Source organism: Carettochelys insculpta, chromosome 11, assembly GCF_033958435.1.
Source record: "Carettochelys insculpta isolate YL-2023 chromosome 11, ASM3395843v1, whole genome shotgun sequence".
Lineage (NCBI taxonomy): Eukaryota > Metazoa > Chordata > Testudines > Carettochelyidae > Carettochelys > Carettochelys insculpta.
Genome location: NC_134147.1, coordinates 39,838,396 through 39,855,788, shown reverse-complemented (window position 1 = coordinate 39,855,788; position 17,393 = coordinate 39,838,396). Strand labels below are relative to the sequence as shown.

At 43.7% G+C, this 17,393-nt stretch overlaps 1 protein-coding gene across 12 annotated transcripts in view; it reads right to left on the bottom strand.

Moving 5' to 3' along the window:
- FOXP1 (forkhead box P1) overlaps nt 1–16,501 on the bottom strand; it is a 556,626-nt gene extending 540,125 nt beyond the window's left edge. For 5 of the 12 annotated variants that reach the window (XM_075005965.1, XM_075005964.1, XM_075005971.1 and 2 more), the window contains exons 1-2: nt 16,215–16,499; nt 15,055–15,148 (exon numbers count right to left, since the gene is read on the bottom strand). The gene's annotated coding sequence lies outside the window, so the exon portion shown is untranslated. Of the gene's footprint in view, nt 1–15,054; nt 15,149–16,214 lie in introns of all 12 variants that reach the window. The other 7 variants (XM_075005978.1, XM_075005980.1, XM_075005972.1 and 4 more) reach the window with 4 other exon arrangements.
- Between the last annotated feature and the right edge of the window lie 892 nt (nt 16,502–17,393).

Sequence of the window (17,393 nt, the reverse complement as noted above, 5' to 3'; positions counted from 1 at the left end):
CCAGAATGTTTTGTGTGGAACTCTTTCAGAACACTGCACAGTCTCTTTTTCATAGAGCTATCAGGCTGACTACATTTAACATTCACAAAGACTCACCAGGAGATAAAGGCCATGCATCTAGATGGTCCTTCCCCCCCAGTCCCCACATCCAGCCCGCTCAGTCCTCTGGCCACAGGAAACAGCTACAGAAGCTAGATGGTTTTCCAGCATATTCTCCCTCTCTCAAATACAATTGTTTCTAAAGCCCTATATCAAGAGGCGGGAGTATACTTTTGAGCCGATTCCCTCTAGAGCAGGGGTCAGCCCCCCCTGGCACAGGCGCTAAGAGTGGCACGTGAGCCAATTTTCACCAGTACACAAGGCAGGAGTTTAACCCCGCCCCCTCCTCCCCCATGCAGCTGGGTGCTTGCTCAAAGCCACGTCACCTGTGAATTAACAAAAGAGCAGCTAATGCTACCAACCACCACTTAAATGGTAAAGTTCTGCATCTTAATGTATTTATTAATGAAGTGGTTGTAAGTAGGGCTATTAGTAACTTCAGAAATTATCACCGTCACCAGGACTGTACAAAGAGGTCAAAAGGGGAAATTTCAGCACTCTGTCTCTGCAAGGTTACTGACCCCTGCTCTAGAGCATTGGGGAAAAAAAAAATGATCCAGAGGATGCTGCTGGCTCTCACATTACCTTAACTCCCCCTCCACTATCCATTAGGGGAACATGCCACAAAGGTGCTACTGTCAGACATAGCCTCTCTTCCATTCACGGACAGAAAAGCAATTATACAGGTTGCAACAATGAAGGTCTTTGTTCACTACAGAACCCAGAACACCATCTTCAAAGGGGAAGAAAGGTTTTGTTTTCTGAGTTTTGGTTTTTTGTTTTGTTTTTTCTTAACAGTTAAGTAACTGCAAGGAAACTAGAGAACTCCTCTCTGGATGTAATTCACAAAACTCTTGGCATGAGACTAAATGAACATAAAATGCCTATCTTAACATGCTTTCTTTTCAGACCAACTTGCAAAGTCTTCTCTAACTTGCCAACCATGAGGTCCACTGTTGGAACCCGGCGGCAAGTCACAATGGTAAGGGATACAACACAGATTATCAGATGTAACAATGTCTTGCAAAAATGGAGAGTTCTAAATAAAACTAGAGCATGAAACAATTTTGATAAGTTTTCAAGATCCTTAACAAGCCCTGATAGGAATGCGACTCATTGATTAGTTGTGTCCATTCCACCTACTGAATGGGTGATTGGGTCCCCCTTTTCTTAAGGGCAGAACCTTTAATCTTTGAATGCGCTGATGAGAAAGATTGCATGGGGACATGGAACTGGATGGATTTTTAAATCCCACACAGTCGGTGGCACCTGGCCAATCACGGTTATATGGGGAGTAAAATCTGAGCTCCAATTCCTGATGTATTTGCTATTCTGAGCACTATATTCCCCCCAACCCCACGCCCCGCACCACCTCCATCTGTAGTACAATGTAGTGTTAAATATAACTAGCTTCTTGGGAAGGGCCTACAGGTAAAATAGAAACAAGGGCCCCCAGCACAGGCAGGCATTCATAACCAATGTAAAGCACCTATTTAAAAAAACTTTATTTTTAGTTGGTCAGTGGAAATGGAAGCACTTTGAATATTAAGTTATGTCATGAAAGGGTGAGTAGGTAGAAGGCACGGTGTGTTCCAGACGTGGGAAAAGCACCCAAAAAGCTACTTGAGTAAAAGTGCAGCTGTCTTTCACTTATGGATACATCAGTACACTCAGGATGAGACGTGTGTACTTTTACTCAAGCAGTTTTCCAGAGGGGCACCAGTGGCTTGCACTTAAGTATATCCCGCCCCAGCAGCTGTACTTTTACTCAGTTAACTTTTTTGGTATTTTTCCCCACCTCTGGTGTGTTAGGATGGGGGTGGGGAAGGAGGACACATACAGGAAAAGAGTATCATCCTACCAGAAAATAAATATTTGTATGTGGTTAGAACAAAATATTCTCAGAAAACATCCAATACCAGTTAACCCCCGGCTAAAATGCCCTCAGATGCATGCATGTCACTCCCACTGAAGTCATTTGGAACTGCCTGTATTTATGCAAAGACAGAATCCAGCCTATTATATTTAGCTACTGAGGGGGTTGGGCGGGGGCTTGCCTTTCATGAGCCATGGGCCATATCCTGAAATTCTCTCTTACGTAGACCAATTGCCTTGAAATCAGTGGACGATTTAACTGAGGACTAAATTAAGCGAGTAGGATTTGCTGGAATACCTGGAGCAGTGTGCAAAGACTAGCAAATTAGAAAGTACAAGTCAATGGGCTTCCAAACTTGGAATGCTAATACAAGATCAGATTCTATGTTTGGACAAGAATATGGACACTGATGGCCTAAGTGGTCCAAATCATTTGGTGCAACTGGCAATCTGCCCAAGGAGACACAGGGCTGGAATATTAAGGTTAATCAGAAGTGAGGTGTAGATAAGGAAAACTGAACAGAGGTTGCCACATTGGTTCACGCCAAAACTATTCTCTTTCAGAAGCAGAAATTCACAAGACAGAAGAGGGTGGGAGAATGAAGTCTTTATCTAAAGTACTGTATAATATTAATGTTGAGACATTGTGTTTCTCTAGACAATATTTAGTAACAAATCAATCCTTTTCCTGTTAACATCTTACCCTGAATTGTGGTATGCTTCTCATGCTTGATCTCTCTGTAAAATATGGATCTCTTACATCCTGGTTTCTCTGCAACTTTGAGTGAATATTGTATGGTTAACCTTGATTCCCCCTCCACTCCCCACACACACACTTACATTATGACCCGTACATTAGCTTTGGGGGAGGCACCTTGGGAGGCAACATATATACTCTCCGATATGGTATTTCGCATAAAGAACAGAAGGGTCTGATTAGTATAAGCAATCTCCTGTTTGGCTTGAGTTTCATATATGTAACTTTTCTAGTTACTCAAACTAGATGCTTAAATAAAATATAGCCAAGCCAAGTAGCTGCACAAAAAAACTCTAGGAATCACAGGCTAGCCAAGACAAACAGAACTGAATGGCCAGAGCCAGTAGATTATGCTGAAACAAATGCATTTTATTTTTCCTTTTAAATTACAAAAGATTATCATTTTACTCAGCAATGACCCTTATTAAATTGGAAACTCTGTACATCAGAATTAAATATGTTCCATCTATTCAAAATGAAGTGCATTATTTATCACTAATATTTAATGACAAAAAACTGATAACTTTCTCAGATTACACCACTGATTTCCTCTAGTCATGCACCATTGATTCTGTTGGTCATTAGCATTATCACAGTGCATAAACTCTGGCTTATGCAGCAAGTTTGATAACACAACCAGAAGACTATCTACTATTTTTCAGATTGTTCAGATTGACTAGTTTACATGAATAAGAATCTATTACACCCTACAAACCCTTGTTAAAATATTTCTATTTCCAATAACATGCTTATGCACGGCAGGAACGTATAAGCAAATATAAAGCAGTCACTAAAGTCTCAGTAAGCCACTTAAACTGAACAAAACACCCTTTGCTGGCCAGTGTATATTCAGGCCAATGTTTAGAATAAGTAGAGTATTTAGTCTTTTTCAACTGAATTTTAAAGAGGAGAAATATGTGGAATTGTCTTAATAATTTAAATTTCCCTCACAGAAAATAAATTACATTTCAATTTTTAAATAATTTTTAAGTGCTGCAGATAGCATTGTTACATCTGCAAAAAAACAGGTGAACCAGTGTGACAAGATGGCACAATTCAGACCCATGGAAGACTTGAGTCACCTCTGCCCTGCAGCCTTGGGTGTCTTGCAATGCAAACCACTTATATGTAAACTGCAGCATGCAATTACATCCTGGTTTCCAGTCTATGACCCCAACACTTCCAGTCCCAGACACTTCTGAGGGAAGATATGCCTTGTATCGCCCAACCCTCTCCTGGAGAATAGAAATGTTTTAAGGCTGTCATTCCTCTAAGAGTATAATATACCATTTTATTGCCTTAAAATGAAGTTACCCAGAAACTTCAGGTTCAATTCACTGAACTAGAAAAAAAAATAAAAAGTTGATTTATTACAAAAAAAATATTTTAAGGGAGTACAAGTAATGAGGCTTAAAAGTAAAAAATGGTTACAAAAGAAAAACAGAGATAAAAACAAATTTATAAAGATGACAGTAACTTATCTTATTCGCAAAACAAACTCTCTAAACATATGGCCCAACAGATTAGTGACCAAACTTTCAGGTCAGGGAAGAGGAGGATATCCCGACCCCGCCAGGGCAGTGGCTGTTTTCCTTTGTCTTCTTAGGCACAAAACTAGAGAAAGGGAGCTTCTTAGTGTGTTGGCCCCGATTTTTCATTCCAGTTCCCGCCTCTTGAAAAAAACATTTCCAGATGACTGCCGAGAGAGAGAGAGTCTACATGGGAGGATGTTCCCTGCTGGCTTTTCTTACCTTTTTGAACCAGCCTTCCTTCTATCCCTGACTACTCGAGGACTCTGTTTACTACTTAAATGAACAGAGTACACATTTCTTTGTTTTGGACAAATCCCTCTGACAACTGCTTGTACAGGGCTTTGGAACATGTCTTAAGGGGAATCTTATAGCTTCACATTCTATTTTTATCAAGACAATGTTGACCAGCAAATTATCAATGTTTAAATGATATCTTACAAGGCAGACTTTGTACAGAGATTATTACAATAGTGCATATGGTTTAAAAACAGGAGTGGATTCCATCACAGTGAGTTTACACCACAAACTCAAGAATACTGAGGTTAGCATCTGTGACTCAAGATCCTGCTACTGAAATGAAGGATTAAAATACATATAAAATACCTATAGTACTATGGCCAATTACCTATACTAACCTATGCTTATCTGGGCTACCCTCATTTAAATCAACAGGGAGCTCTTCTTAAGTGGGAGACAGACTGGTCCCTTGTCACAAGCATTTAATTTCAAATCAAGTAAATATGTTAATATTTTACTAATACAAAACTTACCAGGCCAAATATATCCATGACACAACTTTGAATGAAGTCAACAGAGTTCCATTAGGAAATATACAGAACCCAAGCGCACCTTTATTATTTCGTACTTGCACCAAGGCTGTTGGTTGAGAGCAAAATTTGGCACAAGGTACTGCCACTGATTCAAAGGGAGATCGTTTTGGGTTTCTGCCAGCGTAACTGGGAACAGAATCTGGCCACATTACTATATATCCCATGGCCTGAAATGCACTTACTGATGAAGTTCACCCACTCTGCTAAGAAGCTACTGTACATTGACAAAGAGTTCGCATTACCGGTCGAAGATTAAAAGAAAAAGGAGCCCTCTCTTTTGGAAAACTAGTTATGGAAGTAGAATGTACCAATACTAGTATCACTGCTACTACAACATCATGTTACCTGCCTGGCTCACAATGAACTTAGGGTTCTGTCAAATTCTAATACTGCTGTCTGGCATATTGGATGTCATTATAAAAAAGTCTACAGCAATCTCAGAAAGTAGCCCTGTATGTTGCACTCAACACAGAAGTAACAGAGCTCCCAGAGGGCCCAACCCCAACAAGGGGAGACACACAGGGATGCCTCCAAACACTGTGCCTCCCAAATGCAGGTTGATGGAAGCTGGTCAGTTTCAAAACTTCAAAATTTTTGGTATACACAAATTCAGTGAAGACTATTTTCACCATTTTACCAGCCCACCAGTTTGGTCTTGACAAGTGATTCATCAAGACACTATGGTACCTGGCCAGGTCCCTACCACATATCTGTTCCAGCCTTATCTTACTCTAGCCTAAATCACTGTAGATACAGCTACACTTGAGCTCTACTGCACAATGCATGTAGCACTAAGAGTATCTGCACAGCTATCCTCCATCAGGCACAGCATAACCACAGCACAGACACTGCTTTCAATGGGCCTTCTGCGTTGGAAGAAGGGCAGAATTAGACCACTGACTAACTGCTGACTCTGGGTGCTCCAGGACTGGTGCACCCATGAGGAAAAAAATATGGTAGATGCTGAGCACCCACTGGAAGGCACCATCAGCACCTTCCCCTCTCTGCAGTGTCTCCCACCAGCCATCAGCTGTTTCGAGGCATGCTGGAGTTTGGAGGGAAGGATAGGTAAGGAGGTGTGAGGACACAACACGGTCAGGACAGGGGGCAGAACTGGGTGGGAGAGGCAGGGTATGTACAGGTAGAGCAAGAAGGTGGACTATGGGCAGATCAACCCCCCTCTACACAATGGAAAGTGGGTACCTGTTCCACAGACTTAAATGGAATTCTCCCCAAGTACAGAGTGTGGGAATTGAGTCCTAAAGAACAAAATATGTTGCTTCTTCTACAGCGAGCAAAGCTGTCTTCCACTGAAGGAGTCAAGTAGCTTATCATTGGCTATGTCTACACAAGAGGCTTTTCCCAGCAAAACTAGGCTTTTGTTGGGGGGGAAAAAAAAAACACACACAGAGACGCTGCATGCAAAATGTCCTTTGTTGACAGTTTGTTGACAAAACCTGCACATCCACCAGCAGCATTATACCTCTCCCCATTCAGGTATATGCCTCTTTTGACCATGTTCTGTCAACAAAACAGCTGGGTAGATGCGCTGCGGCCCTTTTGTTGACAAACAGGACTTCTGGTTCACCTGGGAGCCCTGTTTGCAGAGCTTCTGGTCAGCCGTTCTGTTGAGAGAATGCCTGGCAGTCTGGCTGCTCTCTGTCGACAGAGCAGCTTGCCTCTACGTATAAAAGCAGATGGAAAGCGCAATCTGAAGACAGAAGTTTAGTTGGGAAATCTTTTCTGAGCGTCACTTCTGTAGACAGAGGCTTCTCACGTACACATAGCCACTGTAACAAAGAAGCCATTATTTTTTAAAAGGTGAAAACTTAAGATTATCAACATCTTAATTCCAGATGCTCAGCAAATAAAGGTCTGCAACACTGCAGCTGACAAAAGCCAGAAAAAGCTCTTTGTTACAGGTTGTACTTTCTATTAGACTATCTTTTAAAATCACAAAAATTTATTACTATTCCAGCAAAAATTCTAAAGGCCTTCTCACCTGCCTGTTTACTGAGGGGTATGTCTACACTGCAAGTAGACACTTGCAGCTGGTCTGTGCCAGCTATCTCAGGCAAAGAGGCTCTGTAGTTGTCATGTAAACATTGAGACTCAGGTTGCAGACTGGATTCTAAGGACACTGTGAGAAGAAAAGACCCAGAGCTTGCGATGCAGCTGAGCCTGAACATCTTCTTGGCAATTAAATACCTCCTTCACCTGAACCAGCATCAGTTAGCACATGCCAGCCATAGTGGTCTAACTGCAGTGTAGACATACTCTACTACCACCAAAGGGTAATTCAGGGTAAAGTGGTAAACTTCCTAACAGAATGTAATTAATAAGACGCTTTGAAAAAGTCTGTCGCTGCTTCCTAAAGAAATCAGTAAATTACTTAATTCTCCTTAATGAAACATTCTTTCAACGAAGGAGGCAGAAATGATTTAATGTTACACTGCAGTTTCATTGAAGAGGCAGTGACATTAACACTGTTCTGCCACCTCCCATCCCTTCATAAGTTCCATTTTCTGTTTTACTCAGCCTCAATCAGAAACGCATACAAACATCTTGACACAAATATCTGCACTGCTGTTTTGTTGTTGTGAAACCAGTGCTACATTCCAGACATGCACAGCCTTGAGATCTAAAACAAGAGAGGTAACCCAACTCCAGGGACAGTTTGAATCTGGCCTCTGATCTGGAAAAGTTATTAAACTGTGATATACACACACCCCTTCAAAACAAAATTAAAAAAGTAGAAACAATGTTGTTATTCTGGAGCGAGTATGGAAGAAAATAAATAACCTTTACAGTGAATCCTGGGTAAATCTACATGTGTAGAAATGAGGCAGATACTTTAAAAAGGTTGGAGGGCAGGGTATTTTGGTCGAAGGAGGGGAATTCTCAATAGCCTATAAAAAGAGATGGGTTTATAATTATTTTAGGATATATTTAACACTGCAATTAAAAGTCTCTGGTTGGCCCAGGCCAATGACTTTGTCTAGGGGCTGTTTAACTGCAAGGTGGAAGACTCCCAGAGCTCAGGTTGCAGCCCAAGTCTGAACATCTACACCTCAATTAAACAACTCCAAGTCAGCTGGAACAGTCCCACTGCAGATGTCCAGTTGCAACGCAGACATATTCTCTGGCCATCTTGAAAACTGCACTTTTTCAACTAGAGATAGATAAGGGAGTGGCCTTCAAGTTGTTGCACTGGAAAGCAAGCCTGGTTTGGTTTTCTTAGAGGTACGAGGATACCGAAGAGGTTGATTATTTATAAGTAGCTGAAACTCTGACCATGTAACCAAACCTCCTCATCATTTTGTCCTTTTTCACAATCTTTTTAAGAGAAACATGACCTTCTACTTCCATTCATGCTCTCCCCATTTCTCTCTTAAAAACACTTTGACATCATTGGCTCCCATATCTAAATACTAATAATCGTGCATGTCTAATCACATAAAACTACAGAGGGGTTTCCCAAGATATCACAGGAAGCTGGACTGCCTTAGTTTACTGATGTGTGAACATGCTTAATCTACTAATTAATGAATAAACAGCTTGCCTTACGAATCCAATGGAAGATACTGAGAAGGAAAGTATAGAGAGCCCAAGGAAAGGCATTTGACCCTAACTGCGAGCAACAACGTGCCAAAACTAATTGGGAAGAATAGTTCCAATCAAAACAGCATGAAAGGAAATGTATGGATTCTAGGGGCAAACCTAATAAGGATGTTAGCAGTGCCAAACCTACTTGCCCAGTTATGCCACCTTTTTCACGGCTTCCTGTCTTGGCAGCAGAGAAGGCAACGCACATGAGTATGGACTGTCCCCTTAACCAGCCAAAGGAATGCATTCACCCATTACACAGCACTTCCATGATAAGCCAGTCTACATGAAGCTCTGGAGTGTTCAAAACCTGTTCTAGTGTGGTTCATATAGTTGCCCTTCCTCTTCATGGATCTTAATCCTCTTCCTCACACACCACTCCGTGACCCAACTGCCTGATCAAAGCACTTGCTCAGAGCCTGAGAGAGCAAGCAGTCTGCTGCTCAGGCTATGCTCCCAATCCATCAACCAATCACCAAGGCATGCGGAAAAAGGACCCATACTGCCCCTTCCCTACAGGGAACACAGTGACATCTGAATTGCTTAAGGCTTTGGGGGGCGCTGTATGAGTTTCACTCCAGCTCTGCCATGGGGGCACAGAGCACAGCTCACATTCTCCTTTTGTTTACACCAGGACTTTGGTGGACTTACGCGTGATTTACAGGAACGAGAGGGGACAATCCAGCCTTGTGCCTTTAAATCCTTACACGACAGAACAGTTTCCCATACTGCAGAACGTGTTCACCCATCTGAGAAATCAACTCTAGCAACAGCTGCATTTACTACAGTGCTCTGCTCTAGGCCATTGCAATGCTAGTCAGAGACACAAGAAAGTTAACTTAAGAATTATGCCTCCACCCACCCTCACATCATGAAATATTATTTTACTGCATAAGATATGTATTTTAACAGAGTTCATATTTCAATTAACAGGTGAACTGACTGAGGAAATAGGCACTTGTCATAAAAGCATGATCACAAGTATATGAAAAGAACGATTAACAGTAAACAGATACACATGAGGATCATTTGACTAAAGTTTTCTATTTATTCATATTATTTTCTGAGACCATTTCTGTCAAATGGGAGAATGGAAGAGGCCTACCACCTTACATCTATTGTAACACAGACATACATAAATATTTAATTATATGGTTTCCATTTCAGTAGCTCTGTCAAGATATTTACAGGGCTTGACAGTACTTCTATATTTAATTAAATTTTCACACTCATACTTTAATGTAATTTAAATAGATTATTAGTTGTCAGAATATAGTATAAATTTTGTTTACGATTTAGTTACTTTAAGTACTTACATTGAGGAAACTCATTTAACCCCATGACTGAGTAGCATTAAGTGTTGAGATGAGACTTCTAAAGAGCTTCTATTGCCCTTTGCACTCTCACAATAATCTTAAATTACTACAACTTAATTGCAATTTCAAGGCACTAAATCGAGATTTTTCTGAATAGCAGGAAGAGGGTCAACAGTGGGGGAGAGTTACTGAGTCTATTCAGGTACTAGATTCTTTCGACGCACAAGCTGGTTTTGTTCATACTTTTCTGTATTCTCAGTTATTTATACGACATTATCTTCATTTTCAGAACTGAACTGCATAAATAACTAATCCGTCTTACTCCGAGCATCGGCTACCCAAGTGCCCTGTTATGTACAATACTGTGCATTTCAGGTAATCCAGAGATTGGTGCCCCAAGAACAGAAAGACAAAACACCCTGGAGTTCACTTGCAGAGATTGTCTGCAAACTATTTTCTTCTGTGACTAGGTAGGTTTAAGAAAAAGAAAAGATGTTAAAGTACTCAGGACATTCCAATCATTAAGTATCTGACTGCCTAAAAAATGAAGCAGACCTTTAAATTTTTGAACACAAAAAACCAATTAATAAAAACAATAAGAAACTAGAAATGTTGTATAATTAACTCTTTCTTGATTATTGTAGTGTTTACTCCTTTTCTTGCCTTCATACAGAAAACCCAGTGACAGCATCTTATTACCTATTGCAGCTGCAATTACAAACACAGTAATAACTACGAGAATCAAGCTATATGGCAGCTTATGCGATCAGCAGTCTGTGAGCAGTGCTTTAGTTAGGGCAAAAGAGAACAATTCTACAAACAGCCAATCTTGTTAATTTCCTACTGCAGTAAGACACAGGAAAAGCATTCAGCTAACAAAACAGTTCAAATCATGATTTAACTTCATTATGGCCCAGTTTCAAATAGGTTCATAAGCATGTGAAGTCAGAAGGACCACTAGCGCTTAACTTCCACGCAGGCTTCACGGTTTTGCTGGGTCAGGGTCTATGAAGATAACCACCTGAACTGCAAATATACTGCAAGAGTCCAATGCAAAATGTCTACAAATTAGACCCACTCATTCAATGAGTGTCTCTCGTTACTCATTTAGTAAGTATTGTGACATATGTGGGAGATAGCAAGTTATATTCATCTGAGACATTTGCAGTGCCTAGTCATAAAGGGAATGAGCTGCAATACAGACAGTGCAAGCCACAATTGTTGTTTTTCCAATTTTTGTTGTTGTTGTTGTCGTCGTCGTCACTGCTTTAATACTGAAACCAGTCATTTCTTTCAGGGTTTTAAAACTCCCCCCTACTCATCGTCAAAAGAAAAAGCTCTTATGGAAGCGACTGTAAAAACCAGACAGTAAAAAGTCCTTTTGGGGGTGGTTCTGATCTTTCCTTAAACAAACATGTGCGCTTAAATATTGACACTGTGCAAAACATGTATTCACCCATTAGCTCAGTTGCTTCTGTAAGGGCCCAGTGCCATTCTCACTGAAGTCTGATGGAAGTTTTGTCATTGTATTTTACTTCAGTGCAAACTTGATAGGTCCTTACATGAAGCTTCAGTGCAACGTGCATTTATACAAGGTAGGAAAAGGCCTGAGCACGTACAGTTCCTCTTCAAAGGAAACCAGCTACCTGTGCAAATCTAGCTACAGTTTTCTCCAACTCCTCCTCAGCTGCATAAAACATTTCAGCTCAGTCCCTTGAAGTTGCAATTTAACGGTAGTAATTTAAGATTATCATGAGTGCAAAGGGCAGGAGAAGCTCTTCATGAGACTTCTCGCCACTTAATGCTACTCAGTCTTGGGGTTAAATGAGCTTCTTTACTATAAGTACCTTAAACCATCTGAATCGTAAACAAAATTTATACTATTTTTGACAGCATGAGATCTATTTAAATTTTATTAAAGCATCTCAGAGAAAAAGCAGAAAGACAAGAGCCCCATCAGAAAATATAAGTGGATGGACTTGATGAAATAATCATAAATATAAAAACATGCCACAGGAATGTATATGTTGTATACGTTTAACATACAACATATCAGAAAAATATTTCATGAAGTTACATCATCACCCAATTCAAACTCAGAATATAAGGCCACAAGCCTTAAGAATATTAAAAACTTAACTTCGTTCCATGAAAAAGCTTGCTGTTTACTGTTAACCTTTCCTTTAATTTTCATATCATGAAACAAAATGAACTTGAGCAGCTTACATGTTTACAGTATTTGCATAGTAATGATGTTAGTGCAAATTTAAGCTCTCTTTAACAGCCACCTTCTCTAATAAAACAGCTTTATGCACATTTGCAACACAGCAGTGTTTGAATGCACAATTCTTCACTTAACTCTTTTTCTTACCAGTATAAAAACCAGCTGGGCTACTATTACTATTCCTGGTGGAACTGATTTAAGGAGAAAACGTTTATAGCTATTTAAAATATTACATATTACCCAAAATGTCTTACTAGCATACATGTGTATGTTTAACATGCATACTTTAATTAGACAATAAAAAGTATATGCTATAAAAAAAACTACTGGGTTTGCAATAATAAGTGGCGCAGGATGGCGATCAAATCCTAAGTTATAAAAAAACCGTATAAAGTCCTTATTGTGTGTCCGTACTGAAAAAAAAATATTTAAGTGATACAGGATTTTTATCATGCAATACATGTTTACTTTTTGTTCCCTGATTTATATTCATTAATACAGCAGCTTTTTAATTAAGAATGTGAACATCTCTATTTACATTGTTTTAAGATATTTTATAGCAAGAAACTAGATGGTGAATAACATTTGCACAGTTTACACTAGTGTGTTTGAAGAATACAGAATCTTACAAAAGGTTTAAAGCAATATGAATAATGCATTTTGACAAGTTGATGCTTCTGTTTTGTTTTACTTTGAGAAAACTAATACACAGCACTGACATTTGGTAGTACAGTACTATTTTCTTTAAACAAAAGTGTAATTAAGTTTATCTAAAGACTTTTGTGAAAAACAAGACATGGCCAAAAACATGAAACCTAATTGTTTGATGTTATGTTTAGAAAACAAAAGGTGATTTTTCTAAAGTCCAAAAACAGTTACATTTTAAGAAAAAAAAATTGTTCTTGTCCACATCAGAATACTACCTTGACATGTACACTTTACTTCCTTCTAATTCAGAGATTCTGAAACTTTAGAGGTGAACTTCATAAAAAACTAATTTTTTCCTAATGTGATGTTGGTGAACTTCTGAATACTTCTCTGCAATGCTAGGTGGCATAAATAATGAAACTGTGTATCAAATTAAAGCTGGACATAACACAGTCCCCAAATCCGATTCATTAACTGGTTCTGCAAGCCTGAAGAGGTATGGGAGGGGGGAAAGAACTCAGTGTTTTATAATGTACTGTAGATGTTTTTCTCAAAGTTATCTTTTGGTTTTACAACAAAGATCCGCATTTGTAATGGTCCATTTCTGGATAAGCGAACATATAACCTTGCTGCCTGATCGAATAGTCCAGAGCTTTCAGTGAGGCAGCTCCTGACAACAGCCCAGCAGCCGATTTGTTTGATCTCTACTGCCTTCCTTAATCTGGGTTGTCAAGGTTCACTTGTTGGAGGCTGTTTACTTTACTTTTTTCAAAAAAGCGATTTTTCCCCCCCTCTCTCTTTCATACAATGACTAATCCAAAGACTAAGGGGAAAGAATGCTGCCAATGCAAGATGTTAAGGCTACAATACTTTTTTGCAATGAGATTTTAGCCGACACCTTTTGAATGGCTGCTAGTGGAGAGATCTGCCTCCCATCCATCACCCACATTTCATTCTATATAATTGCGTGATGGTTTAAATAAAATCTGGGGCAGGGAGGGAGATTTAGGACAGAGAACTTGAAACCAAAAGTCCAAGCTTCCCCTCCTTCCCTTGAGCCCCACAAAAACGCATCCTACACTCCCTTCTTGTGAGCCACTTTGTTTTCATGGAACTCAAAATATATGAAAACCTCTCTGGTTCAACACCGCAGAATAAAGCAACATGATTTGACTTCTCAATCATATAAATTGTGAAACACTATTAAGTATTTCAAAAATCTACTACTGTTCTCCAACAAAACTAACCCAAAGATACCTGTTACCTTACAGAGTATAAGTACATATCTTTAACGTCATACTCTAACAGAATGTGATAAGTCATAGGGGCGTTTTGTAAGTCAGATAACCAAAGCAAATGTGTAAGAACAAAAAAAGCTAAGTTTAAAGCAAATGTCTTCTTTAAAAAAATCTGTAAATCTGTAATAATTATTCAACAGTCAGGGATTCAGAATTTTATAATGTACAGCTAAAATATTGTAAATAGGGTGCAAACATTGTATATATTACTCATTCATACAACAGTTACTAAAAGTGAAACCCTAAACTTCTGAGAGGCTAGATCAAGGCAGAACTCTTTAAAGAATAGGAATTCAGAAGCCCTTGGAGATGTGAAATGAAATGTTTGGTAGGCATATTATGTCTGAAACATCAACACTGACAGTCACATTGTATTAAAGAGTGCCCTTTTAAGAGTGTTTTGGGTTACTAAGAGAAAAATTTGAAGACCAGGGCCCAGAATGAAGTGACTAAAACCAATGCACTCTGTAATCAGCACAGCAATGGTATTTAAACACAATGAATTGGAAATAATTAACAGTTATAAAGTGGGGGGGGGGAAGGGAAAGGAAGCATGTCACTGTATTTCACAGCAGCACTTACACTGTTAGCTAAACTCGGATCCCAGGTTTTCTCTAGGTTAAAAAAAGACGGCAACTCCATGTTAATACGCGCAGCGCGTACTTCCCCCTTCTGTTTCACTGACCTGAAATCAACATTTCAGCCCGTCGCTTTTGCAAACTGGTCTGCGCCCTTCAAGAGAGATGTTCACCTGGTTTCTCTTTATTTGGGAGTTTGCTTTTGGAGCGGGGAACGATGCTGGGAGTGGGGCGGGGGTGCCCTTTACAGCCTTATATGCAAAAAGCCTCCGCTGATTGCCCTATACTTACCGGCAGATAGCAGTGAGAAAGGCTCGGAGGGATTGCACGCCAGCACGCAACTCCTCAGCAAAGGCTGCGGCTCCGACAGGCAAAACTTTGGGCTCTACGGTCGAGAAGAAACCAGGGGTTCTTTCAACAAGTCTCCAGAAGGCCCCGGGAGGGGGGGGGGGAGGGGAATGTGCCGGGTTTAAGAGGAGGGGGAGATCCCCAGAGGAGCCTGGAAACACTTGCACGACCGGGGATCACGACGCAGCGCTAAGGACGGAGTAAGTAAGAGAAGCTAAAAAACTCTGCCCGCACCGCGCCGGCGGGGACGGACGTGCGCGCGCGGCGGGGCCCCGGGGGCAAGCGGCTGGGCTGGGGCTGGGGGCGGCAAATGTTTATTCAAACGCGGCGTCCCGTGGCGGGCTGGGCCCGGGGGGCGGGCGAGCGAGCGAGCCTGGCGGGGCGCACGGGAACTCCGGCGCAGTCACCGGGGCTGAGGGATCCCGCAGCGACAACAGGTGGCGCGGGGAGGGGGGCGGAGGCAGGACTCGCTCGGGGAGGGGGCGGACGCGGGCGCGCCCCCGGACCTGGAGGACAACTCCCTGCGGCAGCCCCAGCGCCGCACCGCAGGCGGGTCCGGCTGCGGGGGCAGCCCCCGGGGTGCGCGCGTGGCCGGACCCGAGCGGACCCCCTCCCCCGCGCCTGGCTGGGTCCCCGGCCCGGGCGCACCTCCCCGGGCGCGCAGCGCGGCCGGCGAGGCCAGCCCTGCCTGGGCGAAGGGGCGCGCGCGGCCGGGGCCTGCGAGCTGAACTTCGGGGGTGGGGGAGAGAAAGTTTCCAAAGTGAGCGCGGAAGGGTGGGGGAGTTGTCCCCCCGCACCCCGGGGAGCAGCGCTCCCCCCGCCGCCGCCGCCGCACCCTCCCCCGCCGAGCCCTCGCCAACTTGCCCGGGCGCCGGGCTGCTCCGGCCGGCAGCGAGCCCCAGAGGGGACGGAGCCGCCGCCTCTCCCATCGCCCGGGCTCCGCCGGCTGCTCGCTGAGCGGCGGCAGCCAGCGCTGGGGGGGGAGGGGGGAAGAGGGGCGGGGGGGCACGTGGAGCCTGGGGCGCGGGGGGGAGGGGGGAAAAGTGAAACAAACACGGCGGAGGCTGGAAAGTGGAGGGGAGAAGCCGCGAAGCCCAACTCACCCGCGGGAGGCGGCCGGTCCGTGCCCACTGCGGGCTCCCCAGCGCGGGTGAGTCGGCCTGCCCGTCCCTCCCCGCACTCTACCCGGGCAGCCCCATGCGCCGAGCCTGGGCAGCGGCGCAGCGTGCAACAGCCGCACAATAAATAACAATAGAGCCCTCCGCTCGGGACTAGCTTCCAGGGGAGCCAGGCCCGGCGGCCTCCCCCCCCACCACCCCGCTCGCAGCCCCCGCCGCCCGCCGGCTGGGCTCCAGGCGCCGTGCGCGGCCACTCCGGGAGTTTGGCGGGCGGGAGGAGGCGAAGCCGCGCGGCGGGCGGGCGGGGGGGGGAGGGAAAGAACACCCCCGCGGAGGGAGATGTTGTTATTTTTTGCTGTTCTGAGTCCCTGACGTCACATCCACCTGCTGGGTAAACAACCCGGCTCGGTGCGAAGGGAGACAAACACACGCGCGCGCGCGCGGGGGCCAAAGAGGGAGCGGAGCCGGGGCGCGGCGCGGGGGGGGCGGAAGGGGCGCGGCGGGTTCCCGGGGAGAGCGCGAGGCAGCGCGCGCGCGAGATTGAGAGAGAGAGAGAGCGCGCGAGTCCCCTGCCCGGCCCGGCCGCGCTGCCGCCCGCGCGCGGCTCCCCGGGGCACGGCGGCGAGTTCGGGAGGTGAGAGTTCAGCCGAAGGACAAACCCCCGCGTGCGAGGGGCGCGGCTCGCTGACCCCGGGCACGGAGCTGGCTTGCAGGCGCGCGGCGGCTGGGCGGGGGAAGTGCCTTAAAATCGCGAGTCGCTTCTTTGCTCCCGCTCCCCCCCTCACACACACTCCTTGCGGCTCCTTCTAGGAACCGGCTCGGAGCCGAGGAGGGTGCGAGGTGCGAGGCAAGTTACCTGCTCTTGCAGAGAGGCCGGGCAGCAGGGCAGGGTCAGGTCTACTTTGACATCCAGCAACAAGGGCTGGGGTTTGTTCCTGTGTTGCAAGCGGCTCTTGGAGTTAAAACCCCTGCAAAAAAGCAGTAAAGGAAGACAAGGATGCTTAATACACGCTGCGTTATTTCTAAACTCTTAACACTAAATTAACTCCCCCCTCCTTAAAAATAAATAAAAGGGAGTACAATAGGATGGGTACCAGTGAAAATGTTTAAGACCGAAGCTAGAGCAGCAAGGGCAGGTTCATAGTAAATTGGCATTTCTTGCAT